General features: G+C 43.6%; 3 long non-coding RNA genes across 7 annotated transcripts in view; 1 reads left to right on the forward strand and 2 right to left on the reverse strand.

The window, feature by feature from the left end:
* The window catches only part of LOC103891752 (uncharacterized), a 34,900-nt gene extending 23,689 nt beyond the window's left edge, over positions 1 to 11,211 (forward strand). The window contains exons 2-3 of the long non-coding RNA XR_655995.3: positions 10,669 to 10,791; positions 11,127 to 11,211. This is a non-coding gene — a long non-coding RNA (uncharacterized LOC103891752). The remainder of the gene's footprint in view (positions 1 to 10,668; positions 10,792 to 11,126) is intronic.
* Positions 242 to 8,211, reverse strand: LOC103891751 (uncharacterized). Its single transcript, XR_655994.4, has 4 exons — positions 8,119 to 8,211; positions 3,926 to 4,018; positions 3,009 to 3,120; positions 242 to 1,107 (listed from the first exon to the last, which is right to left on the reverse strand). It is a non-coding gene; the product is annotated as an uncharacterized LOC103891751 (long non-coding RNA).
* An 881-nt stretch (positions 11,212 to 12,092) lies between the features above and the next one.
* C8H10orf90 (chromosome 8 C10orf90 homolog) overlaps positions 12,093 to 27,474 on the reverse strand; it is a 102,029-nt gene continuing 86,647 nt past the window's right edge. For all 5 annotated transcript variants that reach the window (XR_002916491.3, XR_008510706.2, XR_008510707.2 and 2 more), the window contains 3 exons: positions 16,103 to 16,166; positions 12,305 to 12,404; positions 12,093 to 12,216 (listed from right to left, as the gene is read on the reverse strand). This is a non-coding gene — a long non-coding RNA (chromosome 8 C10orf90 homolog). The remainder of the gene's footprint in view (positions 12,217 to 12,304; positions 12,405 to 16,102; positions 16,167 to 27,474) is intronic.

Here is a 27,474-nt window from a genome sequence, read left to right on the forward strand (position 1 = left end):
TATGTTTGTCAGTGATTTGTATTTCTTCTGTGAAGGGCTTATGTTCTAGAACCATGTTTCTGTTGGACTGTTTTTCCTTTATTGAGCTATATGACGCTTTCATAAAGGATCTTACCCTTTATGGTTTTAAATATTTGCCCCATTTTGCCATTCGCCTTTTAAATTTTGTTTACAGTGTCTTTTGACATTCAAGAGTGCCTCAGTATGTTTGGGCTGCTATAATAAGATACCTTAGACTGGATAATTTATAAAAAATAGAAATTTATTTCTCACGTTCTGGAGGGTGGGAAGCCCAAGATCAAGGCCAATTTAGGTTTGATGTCTAGTTTGATGTCTAGTGAGGGCATTCTCTGCTTCACGATGACACCTTTGGATGCATCCTCATGGTGGAATGGATGGGCAGCTTCCTTGCACCTCTTTTATAAGGGCACAAATCCCATTCATGAAGGCAGAGACTTAATCACCTCCTAAAGGCCCTACCTCCTAATACTCTCACATTGGCAATTAAGGTTCAACATATGAATTTGGGGAGACACATTCAGACCACAGCAAGCAGTTTCTCATTTTTGTCTAATCAAATTTGTCTTTTCTTTCTTTTTAAAAACATTTGACTTACAGCTTAACATTTGTAGAAATGTTTCTTCCATTGCTCTTATTAGAAAGATTTTTACCTTCCATGTGTTGCTGCTTCTAGTCATTTTAATTTTTTGTACTGCGTCCCTTTTTGGATGCACCTGGAAGCACCTAGCAGAGCGCACCAAGTGGACGCTCAATCAGTAAGTGTTTGCTGTTGACATGAATGAAAGGTAATGAAAACTCCTTATGGTCTAATAACCTTTGAAAATTATTTGCAAGGCTGCAAATGAGAATTCAAGACGCAATGTCCTAAATGGTACTCTAGTGGCTCTCAGAGGAGCTGGCTAATTGAATTCAAACCATATGTGAAAGCTGCCCCTTCCAGGACAATATCCTCCAGCCGGCTGTAGGGATGAGTTTTTTCAGTGTCTGGAAGTCCCATAACAGGACTAAATGAAGACTGAAGTCAATATCTTCCTTCTTCCTCTTCAGAGATTTGAATTACAATGTGCACCTTCTAATGTTGATGATCTATGAAAATACATACAGCTGATTTTTCAGGTCTTGTCTTCAAAGAGCAAAGCCAGAGCATTGTTTTAAAGCAGACAGTGGTGTCCACAAGCTCGCAGCAATGAGTAAACTCTCACTGTGAACCTTCTTATGATGTATTTAAGGCCATACATTAAGGACAACAATAACATCATTTGTGGTGGGCCTAATTATGGTCCCTGGACTTTAAATCCCATTTTAGAAAGTGCCCACAAACAAAACCAAACAAAACAACACATAGTGCATCTCTAAAGATGTGCCGCTTCACAGTACCTCTGTGTTTTCTCAACTCTGGGGAAAAATCTTTGCTTTGAAATCTTACTTTTTGGACCAAACTGTTGATTCTGTGTTGACTCCTTGACTACAAGATCATGAACTTTCTTGATCATTACAAATAAACATTTCTACAATTGTCTCTTTTCACCGATATCAAAAACAAAAGAACTTGGGGTTTCTAAATAGTGTCTAGAGAAAACCGATGTGTGTATTGCACTCATTATGTTGTTAATAATGCATTTTTAGATGGAGTTAATATTTTATGGGCTATTAATAATATATGTGTTTAGGGAAATGCATGTATTCTATAGAAGGATGAGAAAGTTTTAAACTTGGAATTTTGCTTCTTTGTATCACAGTGCAGTTGTGACATATATTTGCCGAAACCTTGCCTGGTACAGTTTTTTTGTGTGTGTGTGTCAAGAGTAAAGCACTTCCATTGATGTAACCTGGAAAGTTCAGAATTCAGGAGGCTGTTTCCACTTTCTGGCCCAGATTGTTGCTGCCAGGACCTCCTCCTTTGCTTAATCACCACTCAAGTCCCTCACAACTCTGAACACATCAACACTGAGATGTCCACTAGAAGAACGCATTAGCACTGATGAAGAACCATGGCCTGCGGCATGTGACCGGCACTGATCCACAGGTGTATATAAGAAGCCTTTCTCATTTTTGCAACCTATCCATCTGACAAAGGTCTAACATCCAGTGTCTATAAGGCACTTAAACAAATTTACAAGAAATAAACAACCCCATTAAAAAGTGGGCAAAGGATGTGAACAGACACTTCTCAAAAGAAGACATACATGCAGCCAAGAAACATGAAAAAAAACTCAACATCACTGATCATTAGAGAAATGCAAATCAAAACCACAATGAGATACCATCTCACACCAGTCAGAATGGCTATCACTAAAAAGTCAAGAAACAACAGATGCCGGTGAGATTGTAGAGAAAAAGGAATGCTTTTATGCCGTTGGTGGGAGTGTAAATTAGTTCAACCATTGTGGAAGACAGTGTGGTGATTCCTCAGAAACCTAGAGGCAGAAATGCCATTTGACCCAACAATCCCGTTACTAAGTATATACCCAAAGGAATAGAAATCATTCTATTATAAAGATACAAGCACATATATGTTCATTACAGCACTATTCACAGTAGCAAAGACATGGAATCAACCCAAATGCCCATCACTGATAGACTGGATAAGAAAATTTGGTACATATACACCATGGAATACTATGCAGTCATAAAAAGGAATGAGATCATGTCCTTTGCAGGGATATGGATGGAGCTGGAAGCGATTATCCTCGGCAAACTTAACGCAGAGACAGAAAACCAAATATCACATGTTCTCACTTATAAGTGGGAGCTGAATGATGAGAACACGTGGACACATGGGGGAGAACAACACACACTGGGGGTGGGAGCAGGAAGAGCATCAGGAAGAATAGCTAATGGATGCCGGGCTTAATACCTAGATGATGGGATGATCTGTGCAGCAAACCACCATGGCACACATTTACCTATGTAACAAACCTCAACACTCTGCGCACGTACCCCTGAACTTAAAATATAAGTTGGGAAAAAAAAGAAGCTTTTCTCACCTCTTAGAATCTGATTCAAATGTAGCAGCAATTTCTGCTCAGAATTTCAGGAGGGTCTGCCTGTCCCATTACTTTTGACTTTGGGGAGAGAACCCAAATAATTTTTGCTTTTCTAAATGGAGTGAGACACAGAGGGAGGAGGGTGAGAAACAGCTGGTGACATAAGGGAAAAACTAAGCCCTGATGGCTGGTGACACTGGAGTGAGGAGAATGTCTTGATACCCAGAGATACCAGTTTCTAGGGAAGAGAAGCATGGTATAGCCCCTGCCCCCAGGGTGCTTTCAGTCTAGTGGAAACATCACATCCTCCATGATTCCCACATCATAATAAACCTACATCATGATCCTATGTAATTTTTCCTTATTCTGTTAAGGATGCAACTTTCCAAGGCAAATATTTTCCAATTTTATTTTCCTAAAGCGTTGAGGGATCCTATTCTATAATTTAAGGCTCTTTGGGGCCAGTAAAATTACTTAACATTTTAGTGAAATCTGAAAATCTGTATCTTTCATTCTCAGACACATGTACACCATCTGCAGCATGATGTCAATATAAGAGCTCAGAGTTCAGGAGGGAAACAGACGTGGTTCAAAGCTCAGTCCCAACCCACCAACATGAAATACCCTGTGCGAGTTACACGTGTTCTCTGGCTTACTCTGTCTCATCACGTACAATGGGAACTATTCAGGGGCAGTGCTTCATATGTTCATGCTTCTCTTAATTCAGAGATGAGCTTGGGGAGGAAGAGACAGGACAATTTCACCAGCAGTTGAATGACTGCTCATCATTCCAATCCAGCCTCTGCCCTGGAGGCTGAACCAGATGGGAGATGTAAATCTGTGTATGATTCCCTTGCTTCTCAAAGCATGACCATCTCCTCATGCTGAGTAAGAGTCTAATATTTTAAAGGAAATACCTCTTGTACATCACATCTCCCATCCAGGCCAACTTCATCTGGTGCTCAATCGATCTGTTTCAGAGCTGGAGGAAGCTGTCTGGGTGAGCTGACCTGTACAGAGATATGTTAGTCTGTCGTCAAGGTGGCACTTAAGGGACTTTAAATAGTGATTCTGATATCATCATATTCTAATTGCATCTGACTTTAAAAATGATTACTAACCCCCACCCACCTCTGGCCCCTATAAAAAAGGAAGTCAGTCCAGAGACTGCCTGCTGCCTACCTCCCAGGGCCCTCCTGAGAATAATAAGTGTGGATTGGGCATGAGTTTTAAATGCATAGGGAACACCTGTTCATTAGCCAGGTGACTTTTTCCCTTAGAAAATAAAGTAATGGAGAAATCCCACAATATAAAAAAGGGGCCATCAAGCCCTAAAACCTAGTCACTTAACATCTTTCATGACACAGTTGTCGTGAAAACCAGGCCTTGTGGGGGAGTGGGGAGTAATTTTCTGGAGTTCCATGAGCATTTCAAGAGCTATGCCTAAGGGCCTAGGTCCCAGAGGCCCAATATGCCCAGGGCAGAGAGAATTCAGGATATAGCCTGGGGAGAAATCCACCTCCACCAGCTTGGTTTTCCAGCAGGTTTCCATGCCCTTCCATGGCACATGCAGGAAGGTATCAGGAAGCTCCTGTAGACCACAGGGGCAGATAGGGAAGGTAGTTGATGGTACTGGTTGCCTAACTTGCCCAGAATTGTGCCAGCATCAGTAGAGTCCTCCTGCAGCCCAGGGCTGCAAAGTAGACCACAGAGCCTTGGGTCTATGGGAGCCACAACCGGCCTCAGGGGGAACACATAGTCCCTGTGAGTGCAAAGGTGGAGCACAGTCAGCAAGCTGAGAGTTTCCCTGCTGTAGATTTGAGTAGCAGATGCCCGTAGAATGGGCAAGGGACCCTGTCGTCACTGAGGACAGCAAGGGTCCCATGTTAGTTGACTTGAGGTACCATAACAAAATACCCACAACTGAGTAGCTCAAACAACAGAAATGGATTTCTCACAGTTCTGGAGGTTGAGATGTCTAAGATCAAGGTGCTGGAAAGTAGGTTTCATTCTGAGGTCTCTTCTCTTGGCTTGTAGGCTGCTATCATCTCACTGTGTGCTCTTCCTTGTGTGCTCTCAGAGAGAGGCAGAGGCAGAGACAGAGACACAGACAGAGGCAGAGGCATAGACAGAGGCAGAGGCATAGACAGAGACAGAGGTAGAGGCAGAGACACAGACAGAGACAGAGGCAGAGGCATAGACAGAGACAGAGGCAGAGGCAGAGACAGAGACAGAGGTAGAGGCAGAGACACAGACAGAGACAGAGGCAGAGGCATAGACAGAGACAGAGGTAGAGGCAAAGACACAGACAGAGACAGAGGCAGAGGCAGAGACACAGACAGAGACAGAGGCAGAGGCATAGACAGAGACAGAGGTAGAGGCAGAGACACAGACAGAGACAGAGGCAGAGGCATAGACAGAGACAGAGGTAGAGGCAGAGACACAGACAGAGACAGAGGCAGAGGCATAGACAGAGACAGAGGTAGAGGCAGAGACACAGACAGAGACAGAGGCAGAGGCAGAGACACAGACAGAGACAGAGACAGAGGCAGAGGCATAGACAGAGACAGAGGTAGAGGCAGAGACAGAGAAGGCTCTGGAGTCTTTTCTAATAAGGACACTAATTCCATCAGATCAGGGCCCCACCCTATGACTTCATTTAACCTTAATTACCTTATTAGAGTCCCCATCTCCAAATATAGACAGTCACACTGGGGATTAGAGCTTCAACATATAAACACAAACATTCAGTCCATAGCAGTTCCATTGCTACCCAAGGACCCTGGACACAGAGCTGAGACTCTGTCCCACTGGTCCCCTCCCCAGGAAGCCACATTATGAAGCTAGCCACAAGCTTGGGAAGGAGGTGGTGGTGGCAGAACTCGGAAAGGCCGAGTGTGAGCCTAGGCAGGGCTTCATTTCAAACTGATGGGACCTGTACATGAAATGGAACTGTTTGATTCAAGAGAAGGCTGAGGGGGGTTCCAAAGTGATTCAGTCCCACATGCGGGCTGCTTTAGCCAGTGACAACACTTCCAAAATGATTCAGAAGAGACTAGATACTAACTTGCTGTCCCCAGTTAGCAGTAGGGTGGAAGCTCCTAAAAGGGCCAGGTCGGGAATGGGATATACAGAGGCAACAATTGATTTGCATTAGTTGAGGCTGCTGTCACCCAGCGGGAACATATAAATGGATGACAAGTGAGTGTCACTTGGTTAGCGCTCAGAAAAAAAACAAATGTAGGCTATTATTTTGAGAAATGTTCAGAATGCACTCTGGGTTCAGCAGTTTTCTGCTCAGGTTCTTGTCCCTGTTTAGAGGTTGTTCACCAACCGATCAGAAAACACTTCCTGTGTTGAGGCGGTGGGAGGAGGGGGAATATTAATCAACTGCTAATTGAGAATTAGGGTTGAAACACCCTAATGAGGAAGAAATGCTTCAATGGAAACAATCATCATCCATCTGAATCAATACTGCCATCTAGAAATATTGGTGTCCACACACCTCGGTTTAATCCATGAACAAACATCTGTTTTCCATTGTAAAGAGCTAGGCTCAGCCTTGTTAATACAATGTCACATGCTACCAAAAAAAAAAAAAAAAAAAAACAGACAAATATTTTGAATTATTCTGTCATTTTGATGTAATAAACATTTCAGCTGAGAGAGCAAGACCGGGTATTTTAATTATGTCAGCATATAATAATTAAATCTGGCCTTACTCGCCTTTGGGTATATTTTTAAACAAAAACAAACACAAAACTTCTGTATATGCACTCAGTAGCTTTTAATGTTAAGCACATATTTAGCAATGTGTACCCGTTAAGTGGGCTGTCATCACTAATTTCTTTGGTACCCGTGTGATAACATCAGCCAAGAGGAACTATAGTGGATATAACACAAAAGTGTGGGTTTATTTCTTTATCAATCGGCGGCTGTGAAAAGATTTATAATTTCCCTCTCACTGACATCACTGGGCAGGTAAAGCAGGCAGCCCCGTTGGCTTTGATGAAAGGATATTACCCGGCGTATGGAGTTAACACGGGTGACAGTTGTAATATCTTTTCCCTGATGTCAGTTACAGCTGTTGTACCATTTCAGGCATGTCGGGAAAGTAGAGATGTTTAAACAGAGGAAGAATGCTCAGAAAGTCATCAAAAGGACATTTTTTCCTATGCCATTCACTCTTGGTGCTATTTAATAAAAATGATTTAAAGAAGTTCATTTTTTTTTCTCAGTAGCAATTCAGATCATAAGCTGCTTTTTCTTTCCTTTTAAGCTTTGATAAGAATAACCTGGCATTTTTTAAGATTCTAAAGGCAAGTCCAGTCTCTTTCTCCCCTCCCCGCTCTTCAAGTTCCTGATGCGCGAAGATCTGAGAAAAGGGCCACAGGTTGACATCATGTTTCTGGCTGCACTCTGGCAGGTCACGGCAGCATCCAGAATGTGTATGCGGAAACCTTCTCAGAGAAGGATAAAAAAGTGGAAGGATTTCAAACCCCCTGCCCAACACACACTCCAGGCAATTACCTCAGACCGTCTCTTGGGGTCTCAGGATCAAAACTGTGCCTGAGGCAATTGACCTGACTTGAAAAAAATCCTTGAATTTTGGAAGTGACATGCCAAAGTCGTGGCTCCATTCCATGTGGCTGAAACATCTGTGTGCGTAGAGGAGTCCCCCACTCCCAAACAAGAAGCGACTGTGGGGAGAAAGGGGGGATCTGATGGAATCTCAAGGGTCTCCCAGGCAGCCTGCTCTCCTGCCTGAGTGGGGAAATGTCCCATCAGCAGGGGACACTCAGGAGAAGGCTGGAGGGATTTCCAAAGCCATTCAGTCCCGAGTGTGGGCTGCTTCAGCCAGTGGAAGCCACTTCCAAAAGGTTTCTATTAGAGCTAGACATTCGTGGGTAATTATCAAGTATTGATAAAAGCGCAAATTCAATGAACTCTATAACGTAGAACCCTCTGCTACTGGGCTCATTTTAATCACTGAACAGATTATTTCCTTTGCTTTTAATGCTCATGCAGACACACTCACACAGACCCACAGTGGATTTTTTTTTGTGTTATTTCCTGAACCCAGAGCTCTCACACACCAACTGTCAGATACCTCCTGTTGGGCAGCCACATCACCCTACTTTCTCTTTTCTTGTTCTGCCCCTGATGTGCCTCATACTCAGACCGTTGGTCATTTAATGCAGTCAGAGACCAGGCCCCTTGCCTGCAATTTTTATACCAAGTGTTGAAATGGGAGAACCTCAGACATCAAAGTCTCAACTGCTCTCCCACAATTGGCTGTTTCAGAAATAGTTCATTCAAAGAGCCCTGTTACATCGGAGCAAGCATTTGCTGACTCACTCAGGGAGCCCACAAACTTCCAGGAAGTTTGGTTGGCAATAGACACTGGCTAACAAAACCAAGGCAATTGTTTTTCCATTATTTCATTACTGGCTGGCAGAGAAAACAACCAAAATAGGAATTGCTCCTTCGACATGAAGTCATGGAGAACGCAATGAGATGGCCCGGTGCTGTCACCACCTGGATACCTCAAGTTATTTCAGATGTTGCTTGGTCTAAGCTCACGAATATCCTCTAACAATCTTTACCCCTTGCTGCCAGCTGTATCACTGAAGAATTGTTTTAGACCAGAACCGAAACACACTCAGATGTAAATAAATCTATTCCAGAACAGAATTTAATGATTGAAGTTACAATGGTAAATTCTATTTAGAATTTTCCAAAACCTCAAAGTATTCCCTGAAGTCTTATTTTAATAACAGAATTCAGAAAATGGGTAACCAATTCCTGAGAGAAATATAAGGGACAGCAGTTACAATTCTTCAGGCTTTACTTTCATATGAATTATAACATAATTACATTACATTTCTGCTAACATCTTTCATAACAGAAAAGAAATACTGGCTCTCTGAATTCCTTTCTCAGCATTGAAGGATGGTTACAACAATAACAGGCCAAGAAAAAAAAATTAGTTAAACAGAAACCCAAACCTTAGTTTCCAGCCTTGTCCTGAGCCTGCTGCCCAGAGGAAAGACCAGCTCACACCAGCTATCACATATTCCTACCTTAATTCTCCATCCTAGCCACCTCAGTTAAGACCTGTTCTCAGAAATACGTGACTCAGAGGCATTTCCTCTCAAGCTGATGTTTATTTATTCTTTAGATTTTTAAGGCTGGGCATTGGATTTGCAAAGGGGATGAGGCTCTTTGTGGGCATTTTTGAAGGTTGGCTCCATCTAAGCATTCTCTTTTTAAATATCAGCCAACATAAATCTAAAAAATGTCATAGAACAGTCTAGAAGTGGTTGGGCCCTGAGTTTAAATGATTGATTACAGAAAATTAAAACATTAGCCTGATGAATTTTTGCATTTTTTGTAGAGACAGGGTTTCATCATTTGCCAGGCCAGTCTTGAACTCCTGGGCTCAAGTGATCCTTCCATCTCAGCCTCCCAAAGTGCTGAGATTACAGGCATAAGCCACCATACCTAGCCATGTGCAGGATCTTTATCTGGGAAAGACTGTCCTTAACTAATATTATAGATTTGATTTAAATGTTTTCTAAAAAATCACTTAAAGTGTAAATAGAAATTCAGTGTGACATCCTGGAAGAGGTCTAATGAGTTCAAGAAAGCAGAAATTAACCTGAAGGTAAGCTTGTCACCCTGCTGAAATGGTTTCTGAGCATGAGAAGCACATAAAAGGAAAGAGTTTATGAAGCACCCTATTTATGTTGGCTGATTTTTGCTGTGCCAGCACCCATGAGTTCAATGGTCTTGTGTAGCACTCACTACAGAGCTGAGGGATTACAGGAGGACCAACTCACAGCCCCTGTGCTCTTAGGTTTCCCAAGACAGTCCTAACTTCCACCTCTGCTTAGAATAGGAAACACTCATGGTGTGTTTGCTTTAGGCTAGTCATTATTTTAAGCATTCAACACTCACTGGCTTATTCAATTCCGCTAGCAACCCTATGAAGGGAGCACTATAATTATCTGCATTTTGTGGTTAAGGAAACAAAGGCTGTGCCATATATTGATTATATTCTCTCTCACCTCCAAATTCACCCTTTTTGCCTGCTCTGTTAAAATGGATTCAGGCCCTTTAAGTATTTTCCCTTTGCCAGCTGACACAATGTTAGGCTTTGTCAGTAGAGAGAGCTAGAAAGAAACTGCAGGAGAAAAGGGTGCTGCTTCCCAGAGACAGCGCATTTGCTCAGCCAGCTCCAGTGCCAGGCCCTGCAGGTAGCATGTGGCCAACAGCACTCATGGCCAGCTGCTTCCCCAGCCCCCTCCCTGAGGTGGTATTGTAGCAGTGTCTCCAAGGAGACAGTTCCCTGTGGATCCTAGAGGGCAGATCTCTGGCAAGTTCCAGAAAGACTTGTAGATTCTCAACAAGTTCCATTGGCACGCCACCACAGAAACTTCTCCACCACCTGCCGAGACACTGTGGTTCCCTCTCAGCCCAGGGCTAGGAGGAACACTATTCCTAGGACTCCTTGCATCTGCTGTACCCACCTATATTCTTCAGGGTTATCTTTACAACTTACTAGCCAACCTTTTGCTACTCTAATCTACTATTAAGGTTAATGATTAAACATATTAAACATTTCCATTCAAATGACTGTGTGGTTTCTCTCTCCTAGTTGGACCCAGACTGACACTCTTGCCTGAGGGCACAGGCCATGGAGCAGCAGTCAATACTGGACACCAGGCAGCTTCCATGCTTGACAGTGTTGCCAGACCCTCGCATGGGCAGGAGGGCACAGGTCTGATGCAGTGTGTGCTGATGTGAGGTCTCTAATTCATACTGGAGGGCAAGGCAAAGAGGGCACGTGTCAGGAGAGAACCCCAGGATAGAGTTTTAAACAGTTTGCAGCAGATATGTAAAAGAAAGGCATTTCAGAAAGAGGGGACAGTATGTACAGCAGCGGGAGGAGGGAAGGAAGGGTGACAACTTCAGGGAAGAGACAGAGGTATCACCAAGCTCCTGCTTCATCCCCAAACCTTTTGTTTCATTCCTAGGGAGAATCCTAGTAAGATTTAGAGTCTGCAGGATCCTAAATCTTGTTCTCAATGGTTTTATCAGCTTTTCTCTTACCAGCTCTCTAGGAGGCAACATTATCCACTGGAGCATCTAGAAGCACAAGGACTTCCATGGTGGTCAGAGGCAGAAGAGGATGCGGAGCAGGTCAGTGGTGCCTGCTGGGTCTTGGGCAGCATTTTATACCTTATGTTATCTATCCTGGCCACCTACTTCATAACAGAATATATAACACAGAAATACTTGAATTTTTATAATAATTGCATTTATTTCCATTTGTGTTGTAACAACTAGCTTGTTCTTAGCTTCCGAAACACACATATTTATAAATAATGTATATTATAAATATTTGGAAGAACAGAGAGCGAAGTTGGACCATTAGGCTATTTCTTAACAAAACAACTTTTTTTATGGAGTGGGGCAGGAGGAGTGTTGTAGAAAACACTGAAGTTATGTCAGAGCTTCCATAGAAATGGATTCTTTTCTCTGGTGAGGAATGGGGCGGGGTGACTGAGGGCCACTCTGACTGCTCCAGGTCACAAAGAGATGGGCTGATTGTTCCACAGCCTCGGGCATTGCACCCACTGGTTTCCAAGTCAGCCTCTAGTATTGGGTGGTGCACATGTTCAGAAAGGTTTAAAATATACTATATGATGACCCACATTTTGGCATTTGCATAACTGGCAGGTGTTGAGATTGAAATTTAAAAGGAGATGGATTTGGATCCCAAAAGTTTGATGTAAAAGATTCCCCAGGGATGTAAACAAACTTGCTTGTATGAGGCCTCTCTGATGGGCAGGAAACAGCAAGGGAGAAGAAATCAGAAGCAAAAGGTACAATTTAGAAGAAAAAACATTAAGGGGACTGTATCCAGTGGGTTACATGGAGGTGGTTTCCCCACAACAGATTGTTGACCTATTTCCTCGAGGGTTATTGTTTCTGTTTGGCTTGGGTCAGTAATTCAGGAAGTGATGTTTTCCTTTATGGAAAAAAAAAATCGAAAGTAAAATAAGTGTTTTCCCATCATGAAGATAATGCTAAGTTTAATGGCTTATCCAGCATTTGAAGTCCTCCCAGGTCCAGGTAGTGTGGTCAGCAGGGCAGCCTGCAGTTAGACCGCATTCCTTTGAAGGAGCTGGTCTAGTAATTGCTAGAGGAAAAGGGAAACAAAGATGTCAAGTTCAGATTTGGCATCTGTGCACCACACACATCACACCTGCTGGTGACGAGGCCATTACCTTTTTGAAGACTTCGGCACGGAGTCTGTTACTTTGTAAGATCACCCTTTTCCTTTGTTCTTCTTTTTTCTTTTTAACTTCCGGCAAGTTATTATAGATTCTGAAACAGATTTGGAAAACATTTGGAATGGTAGCTTGACAGCGTGCTCCCGCTGTGGGGCTGCATCCTGTCTTGACGGCAGGCTCTTACATTTCAAAGAGAAGATCACTGCTTATGGGCTAGCTCACAACTGTAGGATGCCAGGACGAAGGGCTTTCCTGACCATACCCAGAACCTGCTGCATGGCAGGGGTTGGCACCTTGTCCAGTGCTACCTGGGGCAATGCAACAGGCAGAGTCCCACCAGGGGCAAAGCTGGAGAGGCCAGTTGCTTATTTAGAAGTCATTGTTTTTGTCCTTCCATTCTCTATGATAATTAATGACTTAATCGTAAAATGAAAGATTCTAAACCTACTGCTTTAGTATTCTGATTGTAAACTTGTTTCCAAATACCTTCTTACCACTCAGTGTTTGCCTTCCTGTGACTTAGAAAAGAAACAGCATGTAAATAGAAGTAGCAGGACTTACAATACTGTAATAAAACACATATAAGTGTGTGTGTTTTTACCTCTCAACCTATTGCACTTTTAAGTAAGGGCCCAAGGGATCTTCCTCTGGACACTTCTTTCCTACTTTCTAACAGAAACTTCATGGGCTGATGCCAATTAATATTTCATTATAATCCACTGACACAGTGGAGTCACTGTAGCCTGAGCATTTGGATTGCTGTACATGTGGCACTTGGCTAAAACATCTTTCTCTCTCTCATGTTTGAAAGCCAGATAAGATATAGTGAAGATGTTCCACCATTAAAATCATAAGGACAACATAGAAAAATGATGATGACAATCTTCGCAGGAGACATCTTAGGTATTGGACACTAGGCTTGAATTGCTTGACATGAATTATTTCATTTTATATTCACCACAGTTGGAAGAGGCATATCGTGTCCCACTGTTATATAAATGAGAAACCCAAGCCCCAGTAAGATCAGGAGACTTGTATAAAGCCCCTTGGCTGGTTTGTGGTGGGCTGGAATTCGAACCTTGGTCTGTTTGACTCTTTCTACACAACACTGTCACCCAACCATAATATGGCATCAAGCTACTCGTGAGATCCAGGAAATGCTTGTGCCTAGCACTCTGTAGGCATCAACATGGGCTGAATGAATGCATGAAAAAAAGAACACATAATTGCCACATTCAGGAGTGATTCTAGGAAGGACTAGGAGAGAAAACTGTAAAGGAGTCAGAAAGTAGACATGTTTCAAAGCTCTGCAGTGGGAATTCCCTCAGATCCATATAGACTGATCTTTCTGATACTGACCATCTCAATCACCTGACAGAGTGGTTAATATTAGGTGTCAACTTGATTGAATTGAAGGATGCCTGGATGGCTGATAAAGTCTTATTTCTGGGTGTGTCTGTGAGGGTGTTGCCAGAGGAGATTGGCATTTGAGTTGGTGCACTGGAAGAGGAAGACCCACATTCACTGTGGGTGGGCACCATCTAATCAGCTGCCAGCATGGCTGGAATAAAGCAGGAGGAAGAAGGCAGGATAACCTTGCTTGCTGTGTCTTCTGGCTTCCTTCTTTCTCCATGCTAGATGCTCCTCCTCCCGCCCCTCCTGCTGTTGGACATCAGACTCCAGATTCTTCAGCCTCTGGACTCTTGGGCTTGCACTAGGGGGCTCTCAGGCCTTCAGCCACAGACTAAAGCCTACGCTGTTGGTTTCTCTGGTTTTAAGGCTTTTGGACTTGGACTGAGCCACTACTGGCTTCTCTCTTCCCCAGCTTGCATATCACGGGACTTTGCCTTGTGATCATGTGAGTCAATTCTCCCTAATAAACTCTCTTTTATATACATATATCCTATTAGTTCTATCCCTCTGGGGAACCCTGACTAATATACCTGGGAAGTATAAAATAAAGGCTCCTAGGTCCCACCTCTGTTACTTCTGATTCAGTGTTTTCTTAAAAGAACATCCCAAATAAATCATGGTCCATCTATACGAGGGACCACTCTGCAGACAGTCAAAACTGACAAGGAAAATAATCTATCTGTTCGTCACAGAAGGGGTTCACAGACATAAAGTGAAAAGCAAGCTACCGAGAGATAGTGTGTAGTATGATAACTAATTCATGGTTAAAAATCACATAGCTGTATATGCACAAATAAAAGTCTACTTTAAGGCAAAGAGAAAGGCCTGACAGGATACTCAGGAGATGTCACTGTGGGTGTCTGGAGAGCTGGGACTGGGGTAGGGAAAGTGGGCTGGGAACAGGGAGGGGAACCACTGGTCATGAGGGGACTTTAGCTTTATCTCCATTGTTTGCATTTTTAACATAAAAATGTAATTTAACAATATAATTAATAGCAAAGAATACAAAGAAAAGAAAGCTCCAGGTGATTCTGTGGGTGAGCCAGAGTCAGAGCCCACCCAAGGTACAATCCACAGAGCAGAGTGCAAATCCAGCTGCTAAATCCACCAGAGGAGACCAGCTAGGGGAAGCCAGTTACTTTAGGTGCAACATCACCTAGCTCACTCGTCCTCTTTGAGCCTCAGTTTCCTCTTCAGTAAAATGATAGGGCAATACTCTCTGACTACTCACGCTGCTTTGAGGTCTATTATTTTAATTGCTTAGTTTGCAAGGCTCCATAATGGTGGCTTTGGGTTTGGGGACTGGGAGGGGAGGATTTGGCTGAAATTTTTCAGTAAATTGAAAAGGGAATGGTTCTGGCATGAGGTATATGCAACTTTGCACTTCTGAAATAGCAAGTCTTAAAGCCCAGTGTCCTTTTAAAAACTCCAATTAGAATGCTACGAATCAGGTCTTTAATGGGATGGTCTCCCTTTTCCTCGTTTTCACTTCCTTATTTACAAAGAGCTTTCCAATAAATGATCAAAGTTACCTAATTACCATGGAAACAATATAATCATGGTAAAAGCAGAAATTGTATGCCTGAAGTGGGGAGAAAAGTATTCTTCCTATTTCAATGGTTTCTTTAAGTGCACTATCAATTTGATTTAATTATTATAATTCCTCCCTGTGCTAGATACTTTATTATAAACTAATGACATTTTACTTGCATGAACTTGGCCAACGCTGCTGAGCTATTATATTTTGGTTAAGAGGCCAGATCTCAGAAAGAATGGCAGCCTTTGTGTGCATCAGATTGGTGAGAATCAGTGGGAGTCTTGAACAGCCACCAGCCAAGCAGAATAAGAAGGATGCGTTGGCAGCATGGCCGCCATGTCTGCTGGAGACAGAGCACCAGGAAACCTAGCTCATGGCCCCTCTGAGGCTCCACCGGCTCCCATGTGCCATCTGCCTCCAAGGTTGGATCCTTTCCTTCAGTCCCCGCCACAGTCCAGACCCTTAGGAGAAATAGTTTCTCTCCTCCTTATAAAATTACCTTCAAAGGTGCAGTGACAAATAGCTCCTGCCCAGAGCGACAATATGAATGTGCAGGAGTTCCAGCTCAGAGTCTGGGAATCTCTTAGAGACCAATTACTGGATTGGTTCAGAATCCAAGACCTACCACTTTCCTAAGGTTTTTCCAAGAGCAGCATTAACATTCAAAAGCACATTTCACCTACTGTACTTATTTTAGCCATTTTTTCAGATTTGCAGCCAAAAAGACCTCAGACCTTAAACATGGACCTAGAAGCAGTGGTCCCATTGGAGGGCCCCTGAAGCCATCAAACCACCCCACTGCCCCCACCAACTTCTTTGCCCACCATACAATAACCAAGTACCTCTTAGATCGCATATGCATCTCCTTCTCTGAAATGCACCGTTCTTTGGGTTTGAACAAGTTATCTGGAAAAAATAGAAAGAGAATTAAGTTCGGAAGGTATAGAATCTCACACATTTCTAGAGAAACATTGTGGTTAGTTCATAATCCATTAATTGATCCTTATTCTAAGCCATATCCTGAGTCTAAGCAGAACTCAGTAGAGACTGATACACCATAAGTGGTTGTATTGACAATGGCCAACAACAGGGTTGGTCTTGACAATAGTTAAATAAGGACATGAAGTACAATGTTAGCATCTAACCTGCTTTATGGAGAGCAACACCTTTGAATGCTTCCTTTAGCAACAGAGTCATGGTTTTCTGAGAAAAGTGCCAGAGTGCAAGCTCATTCCACCCATAGAAAAATCCCTACACTAGGTCTGTGAGGCCTCTAAGGACAAGGAAACCCCCCACCTATCCCTAGAGCATTTTGCAAGAAGGAGGTTTCACTCTTGTCTATAGCCCTCTATAGGGCTGCTCAGCCTCTGCAAGATAAAGACCACCTTGCCCCCTTCCTAATGTGGCGAAAGGTAATGCACAACAACATAATAATCATGTATGCTCAGTATCCTTTGATTAAGTACACAGTAGCTAAAAATCACTATGAGACTGGGATTTTTTCATTCTAAGTACATATCACTAATCGTAATGATGTTCACAGATGGCACACTTAAAAGTGGTGTGTGTTAAAAACAAACAGCATATATCCTCTTGCAAAAATTGAAAAGGGACTGTTCCAATAACTCAAATTCCCATGAGACACTTGGCCGTGTAGATTAATAAAGGGTCTGGCATATGTAAATGCTCCTGGGGCGCTTGTTGCATGGGGGTGTGTTTCAGCAACTGCTGTGCTTCCTAAAACACCTGGGCAGTAACCTGCTCATTCAGCAGAAGCAGACAGGCAACTTGGCCCCTTGCCAAGCATCAGAGTTGGAGTGGGGATCCTGCGATCCCCAGTGAAGTCCTGGGTCTGTTTCTATTCATCTCCTCCAACCCGGGCCTGTCCCTTTGCTCATCAATCCAGTGGAGCAACCAAATATTTCTCAGGCTTGAGAATAGACAGAATTTTCTAGGAATATCTAAGGAGGTAGGATAGAGCCAAGGATCCTATGAAATTTCTTCCCCTCTGGAGAAACATAACACAGCTACTGACTTACAATATGGAAAACAACAGAGTGGCTGAGCTTGTCCCCTGTCTGGTTATTCAGACATGAAAAAGAATACGGCACCATCGCTTAACTTCAAAGACAAGACTGAAAGGAGAAACAAGAAAAAGAAATTGGAATATTTCCAACTAAGTGGCTGTATTGACAATTGACCAAAAACAAGGTTGATCTTGACAAATTAAATAAGGGTGTGAAGTATGGTGTTAGCACTTAACTTACTTTATGGAGAACAATGCCTTTGAATGCTTCTTTTTAGCAACAGAATCATGGTCTTCTGGAGAGAAGTGCCAGGGTGCAAGATCACCCCTCCCATAGAAAAATCTCTACACTAGGTATGAGGCCTCTAAGGACAAGGAAATATCCCAGCTTTCCCTAGAGCAATTTGTAAGAAGGAGCAGTGAGAAAACAACATCACCATAGAGACTGCAATGGGCCAAGATGCCTCCCAGTATCCAGCGGTCCCTGCTCCAGGCAGCACCAGGTCAGAGCCAAGGGCTGCAGAAACATCCCAATGGCATTTCCAGGAAAAAAGGAAATGTCAGCTTCAGTCAGTCAGGCCCTTGCGCAAGCAAATATGTGACTCTTGACAGTCACTTATTCCACTTAGGGAAAAGAAACCTTGTACAAAGAATTAGATTCAAGTCCAGCTCAGCAATCCTCATGGGCTACTCAAGATTAGGGTGAGGCCAGGGTAGACAGACGGTGTCCTGAGGAGATTAAAAACATTACCAATACCATTTGTAAGATTTTGATCATCTTGGTTCAACTGTTTGTGGTCTACTCTGGGAAGTCAGATTTTCTTTTTTTTTTTATTTTCAGTTTGTTTCTTTAGAGCACCTGATACCACGATTAAGCTTTGGTTTGATTCCCAAGAGGAAACAAAAGCAAATGTGAGCTCTCTGACACCTCCACTCATGTTTCCTCAACTCGGCTCAGCCTGCTGTGCCACACAGAACTTTTGATTCTGGGCCCAGCAGCCCACGTTAGGTGCAAAACAAGCAGGACTGTGTCCAAGGGGGCTTCCCCTGCTGGTGACCTCAACCCACACTCCTGGGAGGTTACAGGTTGATTGCTGCTGACTTTGAGTTTTCCTAATGGTTCCCAAGCTCATCTGATAAATAGCAGGGTCTTTCCTAGCCTGGAGGAAAGAGACGTGAGGAAGTGGTTTGAAATAGAGCAAGTGCATTGCAAACAGCTCCCAATCTCACTTGAGTGAAAGGAACACAACTCACTGGAGCAGCTTTGGGCACTTTGAGAGAGGAAGTGGCTCGTGGTTGCAGAAATTGTGTTTTGGGAGCCCTGACCAAGCACTCCTCCATTTCCCATGAGACCAATCCAAAATTAATTTCTTAGATATGCCTTTCTCCTTCCTTCTACATTTAACGAGCAGTTATGTTGGTAGGGGATGCTCAGAAACAAAAATAACAGATAAGATCCTCCCTTCATGAGATTTCATTTATTTTGGGAGTAGCTGGACAAGTCAAAAACCAGCTAAAGTATCTGGCAAATGCTCTGGTGAAAATGAAATGCCACCATGTGTCAAAGAGGGAATGGAGAGGCAAGAAGTCCCCGCAGGGGAGGAGATCTTTAAACCAAGACCCAAATGACCACAAGAGCCAACGTGGGAGGATCTGGGAGAAGGGCACAGTGAGCTTCTGCAGTAGGAACTGAAAGTGGGTCATCGTGGCTGTGCAGAGAGGGAGGGTGCAGAGGCGAGAGCGAAGATTACTTTTGTTCTCCACCCAGGTGATGCCTTACAACTGCCTGGGGATTTTGACAAAGATTCCTGTGTGTTGGCATTGGAATCTCAACCAAAATCTCCAGATGACTCCAACATGCCCTAGAATTGGAAACCACCCATGTTGGGCTTTGCAAACCTATTTAAGGAGCTTTGCAAGCCTGTTAAGGAGTTTGCCTTCAGAGTAAGAGAGTTGGAGAGCCCAGTGGAGTTTTAAACATGAGATCTGATTTTTATTACTAAAAGATGACCACAGTGGCTCTTCAGAACATGAACTGGGTGGAGGAGATGCAAAAATGGCAGCAGTGAGACAGGTCAGGCAATTGCAGCCAGGTGGGGAAAGATGGCAGTGTGCAGGTAGCCATGGGACTCTTCTACCCTGTACAGGTAGAAACTGAGTTGTAGGGGCCAGGAGAGATGAATCAAGGATGACTCCCAGGCTTTGGGTTTAAGCAAGCCCATTCATTTGACAATTGTAAAGTTTTTATCTCCTTGGTGCTAAGCGATAGGGACACGAAGATAAATAAAACTAAGAGCTCAGAGCCCAGGATGAGAATGAGGTAAATAAGGCCTTTAGATGCCAAGAGCAAAGTCTGCACACGGTGAGGGGAGACATCAGGAGGGAGTGGTCAGGTCCACCAGGGAAGAAGGGCATCGGGGAAAACTCCATTACAGGGGACAGCTGAGCTGGGTCATGAAGTAGAGAGAGACATTCCCCAATAGCCTGTGGTGGGTAGGGGTGGGTGAAACGGCAGCCCAGGGTCACATGGACCTGCCTGCAGCAAGAGATGAGTCATCCTTGATTCACCTCTCCTGGTCCCACAACTCAGTTTCTTCCTGTGCAGGGTAGAAGACTCTCATGACTACCCGCACACCACCATCTTCCCCGGCCTGGCGCAATTGCCTTCAGGATATGTACAGCATAAACCACAGGGATTTCACTTCATGGAATGGAAAACCAACCTGCATGAGCTTTGTTTGAAAACAAAACAAAACAAAACAAAACAAAACAAAACAAAACAAGAGAAATCCTATCTATAAAATTACTCTTAATGGAAATTCTGCCTGTATAAAATTAAAGTGGCAGGTGAGAACCATTTTCAGCCTGCTTATGGGTCTCTTACAGATTTTCCTTGAAGTTTCATGTGTTCTAATTCCCTGACATGGAGGGAAGAGACTACAGTTGTGTTTACCTCGAATTATCATTCAAATAGAGGTGGTTTTTTCCCCCAATAAAATTACTAAGGTAAATTGCCCATTTCTGTATTTCTGGAAAATACTTTTTTCCCCAAAAAGTCTTGCATCTGCCTCATTAATGGATCCAAACTACAGTGTCTATTGCTAATTTAATTTGGTAAGGCCAGACTTCCTCAAGCCCTTGCCTGTGTCAAAGTCAGCAAACAACCAGGTACCAAGATTTCAGTGCTTCTGAGAAATACTCAGGTAAGGTCAAAGCCCAGATATCCCATTAATCTCTATAAACACATGTGGGTGTTTATTGTAATCCTCATATCACCTGTGTGCACACACATACACAAGGACAAGTGGCATCAATATTCAGACAGTTGACAGTGTCACCAGAAGGCAGCAAAGATCACCCTGCCACCAGCATGATTCGTTGTTTGTGGGGCTGGGCTGTTTTTTCTCCATACAGAGCCCTTATCTACAGCTCTGATTGCAAACTTCATTTTCCCTACTGAAGAGGTAATCTAAATGATAATCAAGTTCACACGATTTATTAGGACAATGCCTTCCAGAAGCCTATTTTCTGAAGTCACCTCGAGCACTTTGAAGGATGTTTTAGACGTTTGCTTCCCCTATCTTAGAAACACCAAATCCAAGAGATACCTGTTGGAGAGAGTTCAGCAGGGAGTCAACAAGCCAGCCTGGAGTATAGACGTCAAGTCTCTACCTTCCTGAATCTCCTATTAAAGATTGGACCTTCACAAAAGAATGGAAATGGGGTGTGTTTAAGGGAAATCCCAACATGTGTGAATTCTAAGATCACAAGGCTGTGCATTATGCAATTTCAAAGTCACTGGGTCTCTGCCACTGGCCGTTAGAGTAATTCCATCATGGTTCTCAGCGTTTAAATCCATGGTTCTCAGGGTTTAAACTTGTACATCATTTCTGTTCAGCTCACCATGATGGACCCTCTAATTTTCTTGATGTAGGCAATAGGAGAGTGGTCTATCTTGAACTAAATTAGCCCTCCAGAAATTAAACAGCACAGGTTACACCATATGAAGGTGAGTTAACAACTCATAGGTGGTTTGGCTCTGAAGTGCTCTCATGATAAAATCTTATGCTGGATTCTCATTTTCTAAACATTATCCTGTTTCTAAAATCACTTCTAGTCATCTGTGGAATCCCACTGCTGAATGACCGTTGCACATGGCAGCTTGTTTCAGAACCCTGCCAGGTAAGTGGAAGCCACACAGATGTTGGTATTGATATGAAAGTGATGCCATGTGCCAGTTACTGTCCAGACACATGAGAGAGTTGCTGATATAACAATCTGGAAAGACAATAAGCTCTCAGACCTTTCTCGTGAAGGAACATAAAATTAAATAAAAAATAAGCCAGAGAGTCTCCAGAAAAATCTATTTCCTTTTGCATACTCAGTTTGAGAAGCAAGGTGTATAGGGCTTCCTGGTAAAGGAAGGTAGATCATTCTCTTGCATACAGAGACTTACCCTTGAGCTTGAGCTCAGAGTGGGGTCACCATCTTGGAGCTTCCATGGAAAGATAGGGTGCTTTGGAGCTACTGGATGGATTTGATAAAGGGTCTGCACCCTTGGTGGGGAGGTGGTGAAGAGAACACCCCACCATGAACACTGGCAGCCACAAGCCTCCCCAGATCTTCCAAGGAGAGACCCCTGATGCAATATGGCAGATGAGGCACAGGACCAGAGCTTTGCTTCCCCAGCTGGAGGATCCCAGACCCCCAAGTCAACCATATCTATGAAAAACATTTTTGGAGAGAAATGGAGTCTTGATGTACTCCCTGAGCCCATGCTGCTCTCTCTCGTGGACCCAGGAGCACTGTCCTCACTCCCCTTCTCTTCCTGACTCCCTAGGGGTCTTCTCCTATATGATTCTAGACATGGTTTACAGCTGTCTGCCTGGTCAACTCTCTCCCCAAGTGGCACATGAACTCCTGGAAGACAGGAAAGTCCCTTCTCAGCCCCTAATATCCCTGCTTTTTCCCATTTGCACTCCATCCCTATGGTCAAAAGAGACCCAGTGCTTAATATTTTTATTTCTTGGCTGGTTACTCCTCAAGAGATCCAGTAAGAGACAAAGGGTTCCCCATAAAAGCTACAGGAACTGCTAAGGAAGGCTGGCACATATCACCTCCTAATTCAGGTTGCCCGTAGTGCCAAAGACCCACAGAACAACAAGCTCTACCTGTGCAAATTCAGTGCCCCAATGTTGACAGGATCAGAGACTCTCAAACTAACCAGATTCTTACCCAAGACCAGAAACTTACAACACGAATCCCAGCGGAGGACTCCTGTCAGTTGCCCAAAACATGCATTTCCTCCTAGGGGAGCTCAGCAGTGGCTGACAAAGTGGTACAGACTATTTTCTGCAATGAGCACATTGTTGAAGTTGAAGGCAAATCAGCTGAAAGATGGGCAGCTATACCCAGTCTCTAGGATTTAGTGATTCAAATTCTTAATGACCTCACTAAACACAACAGGAAATTCAGTTTCTTTCTTTTTACAAAAAAAAATGAGCATTAGAAAATTAAACATCATACTTTTATGATGTATATATGATGATTTCTTTGGCTTGCTTGAGCCTGCATAAAATGATAAAGTCTTCTTATGTATAAGTCTAAAAACCTGGCAAGTCACCTTAGGCCTTTGCTTGGTGCTATGTGCTTTGGGACAAGCTACTTGTGCTAAGATTTGGTTCCTCTGCACCCATTGCGGGAGCAGAATCATTTTTTAAAAACTTTTCTTTTTTGAGCCAGGGTCTCACTCTGTTGCCCAGGGTGGACTGCAGTGGCACAATCATGGCTTACTGCAGCCTCAACCTCTCAGGCTCAAGTGATCCTCCCACTTCAGCCTCCCCTGAATAGCAGGGTTTTTGTTGTTTTTGTTGTTGTTATTTTTGTTTTGTTTTTTATAGAGATGGGGGTCTCACTTTGTTGCCCAAGATGGTCTTAAATTCCTGGCCTCAATCTGTCCTCCCACCTCAGCCTTCCAAAATGCTGGTATTATAGGTATGAGCCACTGTGCTGGGAACAGTCCATATGAAGGTGCTCTATTAACCATGAAGAAGCTAATGGCAATGCCAATGACCACTATTTCCCCAGTGTTCCTCTCTGCACGGGGCACCTATCCCCCAAATTCATGTTTCAATTCATCCTTACAGCAACCTACTCAAGCTAGTCTTCTCTCCTCTTTACAGGGGTTTTGTGTGTAGGTAAATTACCTCTAGTCTCAAAGTAAGTAGACAAGAGACCTGAGAGTTGAGTACTGATGGAACCAGTGGGATTTTTATTCTCTGCAAAAGATATAAGGCTGTGGTTCTCAAAGGAGGGACTGCATTTTCACATAAATGTCAACATCTGTGTGGCTTCCAGTTACCTTCAAGTCCCTGAACCAGCTGCATCAACATCACCTGGAGACTTGTTACAAATGCAGATACTCAGTCCCTATACCAGGTCATCGAAATCAGAAATTCTGTGGCTAGGCCAGTGGTCTGTGGCTTCAGCAGCTTTCTGGGTGATTCTGATGCCTGCCTGGGTTTGAGGACCACTGTTACCTTGATAGAATGTAGTAAGAGTGAGAAGGAAAAAAGCTAAATCCCTACATGGGTTTTGAGGCTTTGAGGAAGTATTGCCAGAGAAAATAAAGACTACTCAGTTAAATTTGCCTTTCAGATCCACAACAAATATTTTTTAGCATAAATATGGGACATACAGTAATGGGACATACGGTATTTGGGACACACTTATACTAAAAAAGCTTCATTATTTATGTGAAATGCAAATTTAACTGGGCATCCTATATTTTCATTAGATAAATCTGGTAACCCTACTTTGAATGTTTACAGAGCCTCTCCATACCACGGCAACAAACAGGCCCCCAGCTGCAGGGTCCCTGAGGCTATAGTCTGAAGCAGCTGCACGTGAAGGCAATGCTGTGGAAGGCCAGCCTGTGTCCTTGTTATGCAGTTAGTTCTCTGGCAGTTTATTGCTTCTTCCAGCTATTCTCTCATATAATTGGTATGGATAAGACTTCCACCTTGATCTTATTTTCTGTGGTTATATCACATTGTGACATCTGTGAAGACTTTCTAATAGGAATGTGACTGACTCCACTTTTTCCAGATGACTTTGTGCTGGGCACCAAGTGGCATTGTTACAGATGCCGGGGTACACACACGGAGACAGCTCCAGGCAGGGCACATTGTTAGGCAAGCTTCCTGTGAGGCAAAGCTAGCCACAGATGGAAACCTGCACCCAACCCTACTGCCCAGAGGAACCCCAGGACCCTCAGCCGTCCCTTCCTGGAATTGCTCAACATAAAGGATGCAGGTAATGAGGGTAAGACCACTTTCTGACAGTGCCAGATTTCTATGGAAAATGGCAAATTGAAACTCCAGTTGGGGTTTCATTGGCAAAGCATTGCAGATTCCTAAAGTAATGTTTCCAAAGCAGACTATCAAGAATTAGATAAAAACATTTCAAGGTCCAAAAGGAAATTTAGGAAAAACAGGATTAAACAAATTTAAGGAGGCTTTTTTTTTTTCTGTAGGACTTATAAGTGTTTTTAACATACACTGAGCATTACACACTTCTAAAAGAATACAGTATACAACAAATAACATATTTTTCAAAGGAATCTGAAGGAACTGGTTCTCCTCTGGAATGCATTGTCATTAGTATTTGGCTAGAGGAAACCGAGAAGAAAAATGAGACCAACTATAGGATATTAACAGCTATAACTAGTTCTCAGTTTTGAAAATTATTTGTACCTGTTACATAGAATTTAATCTGTGTGTGTATATGTATACACGTGTATATGTATGTTGTGTGTGTGTGTGTGTGTGTGTGTGTGTGTATCTGGCATACACAGTCAGGCCACATGGCATCTCTTAGAAGTGTGTGTGTGTGCCATTAACAACATGGCAGTGGGGGTGCCGATGCCTGAGAACCTATACAACTGCTGCCCCAGACCCTGGAGTTGTGTTCCCTCCATATGTACCCATGCCCCAGACCCTGGAGTTGTGTTCCCTCCATATGTACCCATGCCCCAGACCCTGGAGTTGTGTTCCCTCCATATGTACCCATGCCCCAGACCCTGGAGTTGTGTTCCCTCCATATGTACCCATGCCCCAGACCCTGGAGTTGTGTTCCCTCCATATGTACCCATGCCCCAGACCCTGGAGTTGTGTTCCTTCCATATGTACCCATGCCCCAGACCCTGGAGTTGTGTTCCCTCCATAGGTACTCATGCCCCAGACCCTGGAGTTGTGTTCCCTCCATATGTACCCATGCCCCAGACCCTGGTTTCATGGCCACTCCATTGGTACCATATATCATACACCAATGTCAACATCACCATAAGTGCTATCAGCCAGACCCAGTTCAAGAGAAACCCCCTTGGCCATGACATTCCTGGTGGTAGAAAAAGCAATCAGGAGGATCCCAGCAGCCTTTGCCATCAAAGACCCTAAGAACTCTTGCTGCTGCTGTAGACATCCACAACCTTGGCCACTGAGGACATCTGCAATATTGGCAATTGTCAACCTCAGCTGACAGCTATGCCACTGCACCCTCACTAGAGCTAGAACTGCCACACTCCACCCAATGTTCTTATACTCACCTGAAAAGGATGACATTTTTTCCCCAATGAAACCAGTACTTAAAACCTGGAAGAGGTGACTGCTCCATCAAATGAGCAGACATGATTGCAAGGCCAAACAAAACAGAAAAACAACAAGGAAGCATAATACCAACAAAATAATGTGATAATTGTCCAGTAACTGATCCCAAAAAAATAGAACTCTATGCATCATCTGACAAAGAATTCAAAATAATTGTTTTAAGGAAGCTGATCCAACTATAAGAGAACACACACAAAAAATGACATCAGGAAAACAATATATGAATAAAATGAGAAGTTTAACAGAGAGATTGAAATAATTAAAAAGAACCAATTAGAAATTCTGAAACTGAAGGATATAACAAGTGAAATTTAAAAGGAAATAAAAGGCATTAATAGACAAATTAAGCAGAAGAAAGAGCCTGTGAATTCAAAGACAGGTTATTTAAAAATAACTAGTCAAAGAAAAAAATAATGAAAATGAATGAAGAAAGCTTATGGGATACATAGAACAGCATCAAAAGAGCTCACTTTTGCATTACAGAAGTTTAAGAAGGGCCAAGCAGCGGGAAAGGCCCTGGGAGCTTGTTGGGTCCCCAAGCAGGCCATTCCTGCCAGGCATCACAGGAATCCTTTGGGAGGGCAGCCAGAGGTGCAGGGAAAATGCCACAGGGAGAAGGATACCTCTAGCTGAACTTTGTAGCAATTTGAACCAGTTAAGAAGCCTCCTGGCAGGAACTCAGGGGAGGGCATGAATCTTGCATGCAGACTCCACAGGCAGGGGAAGAACTAAAGCCCTTTTCTTTCACAGCTGGGAGGCGGGTAGCTTGGGGCAAGTTCTTAGCCCTGCTTGCCCACTGCCTGGAAACAGACTTGGTGCTATTACGGAGTGCAACCAGCCCTTTGGATTGCATGGGAGCTGGGTGAGGCCTGTGACTGCTGGCTTTCCCCCACTTCCCTGACAACCTGCATGACTCAGCAGAGGCAGCCATAATCCTCCTAGGTAAGTAACTCCATTGACCTGGGAACCTCACCCCCTATCTGCCACAGCAGCCACAGCAAGACCTGCCAAAGAAGAGCCTGAGCTCAGACATGCCTAGCTCTGCTGCCACCTGATGGTCCTTCCCTACCCACTCTGGTATCGAACACAAAGGGCATACACTCTTGGGAGTTCTAGGGCCCTGCCTACTGCCGGTTCTTCTCCATACTACCACAGCTGATGCTCTCTAGAAAGTGCCACCTCCCAGCAGGAGGCCAACCAGCACAAAAATAGAGCATTAAACCACCAAAGCTAAGAATGCTCACAGAGTCCATTTCACTCCCCTGCCACCTTCACTGAAACAGGTGCTGGTATCCATGGCTGAGAGACCCACAGACGGTTAACATCACAGGACTCTGTGCAGACAACCCCCAGTACCATCCGGGAGCCTGGTAGACTTGCTGGGTGGCTGGACCCAGAAGAGAGATAACAATCACTACAGCTCAGCTCTCAGGAAGCCACATTCATAGGAAAAGGGGGAGAGTACTACATCAAGAGAACACCCTGTGGGACAGAAGAATCTGAACAACAGCCTTCAGCCCTA

This window comes from Pongo abelii, chromosome 8 (genome assembly GCF_028885655.2).
Source record: "Pongo abelii isolate AG06213 chromosome 8, NHGRI_mPonAbe1-v2.0_pri, whole genome shotgun sequence".
Taxonomy (NCBI): Eukaryota; Metazoa; Chordata; class Mammalia; order Primates; family Hominidae; genus Pongo; species Pongo abelii.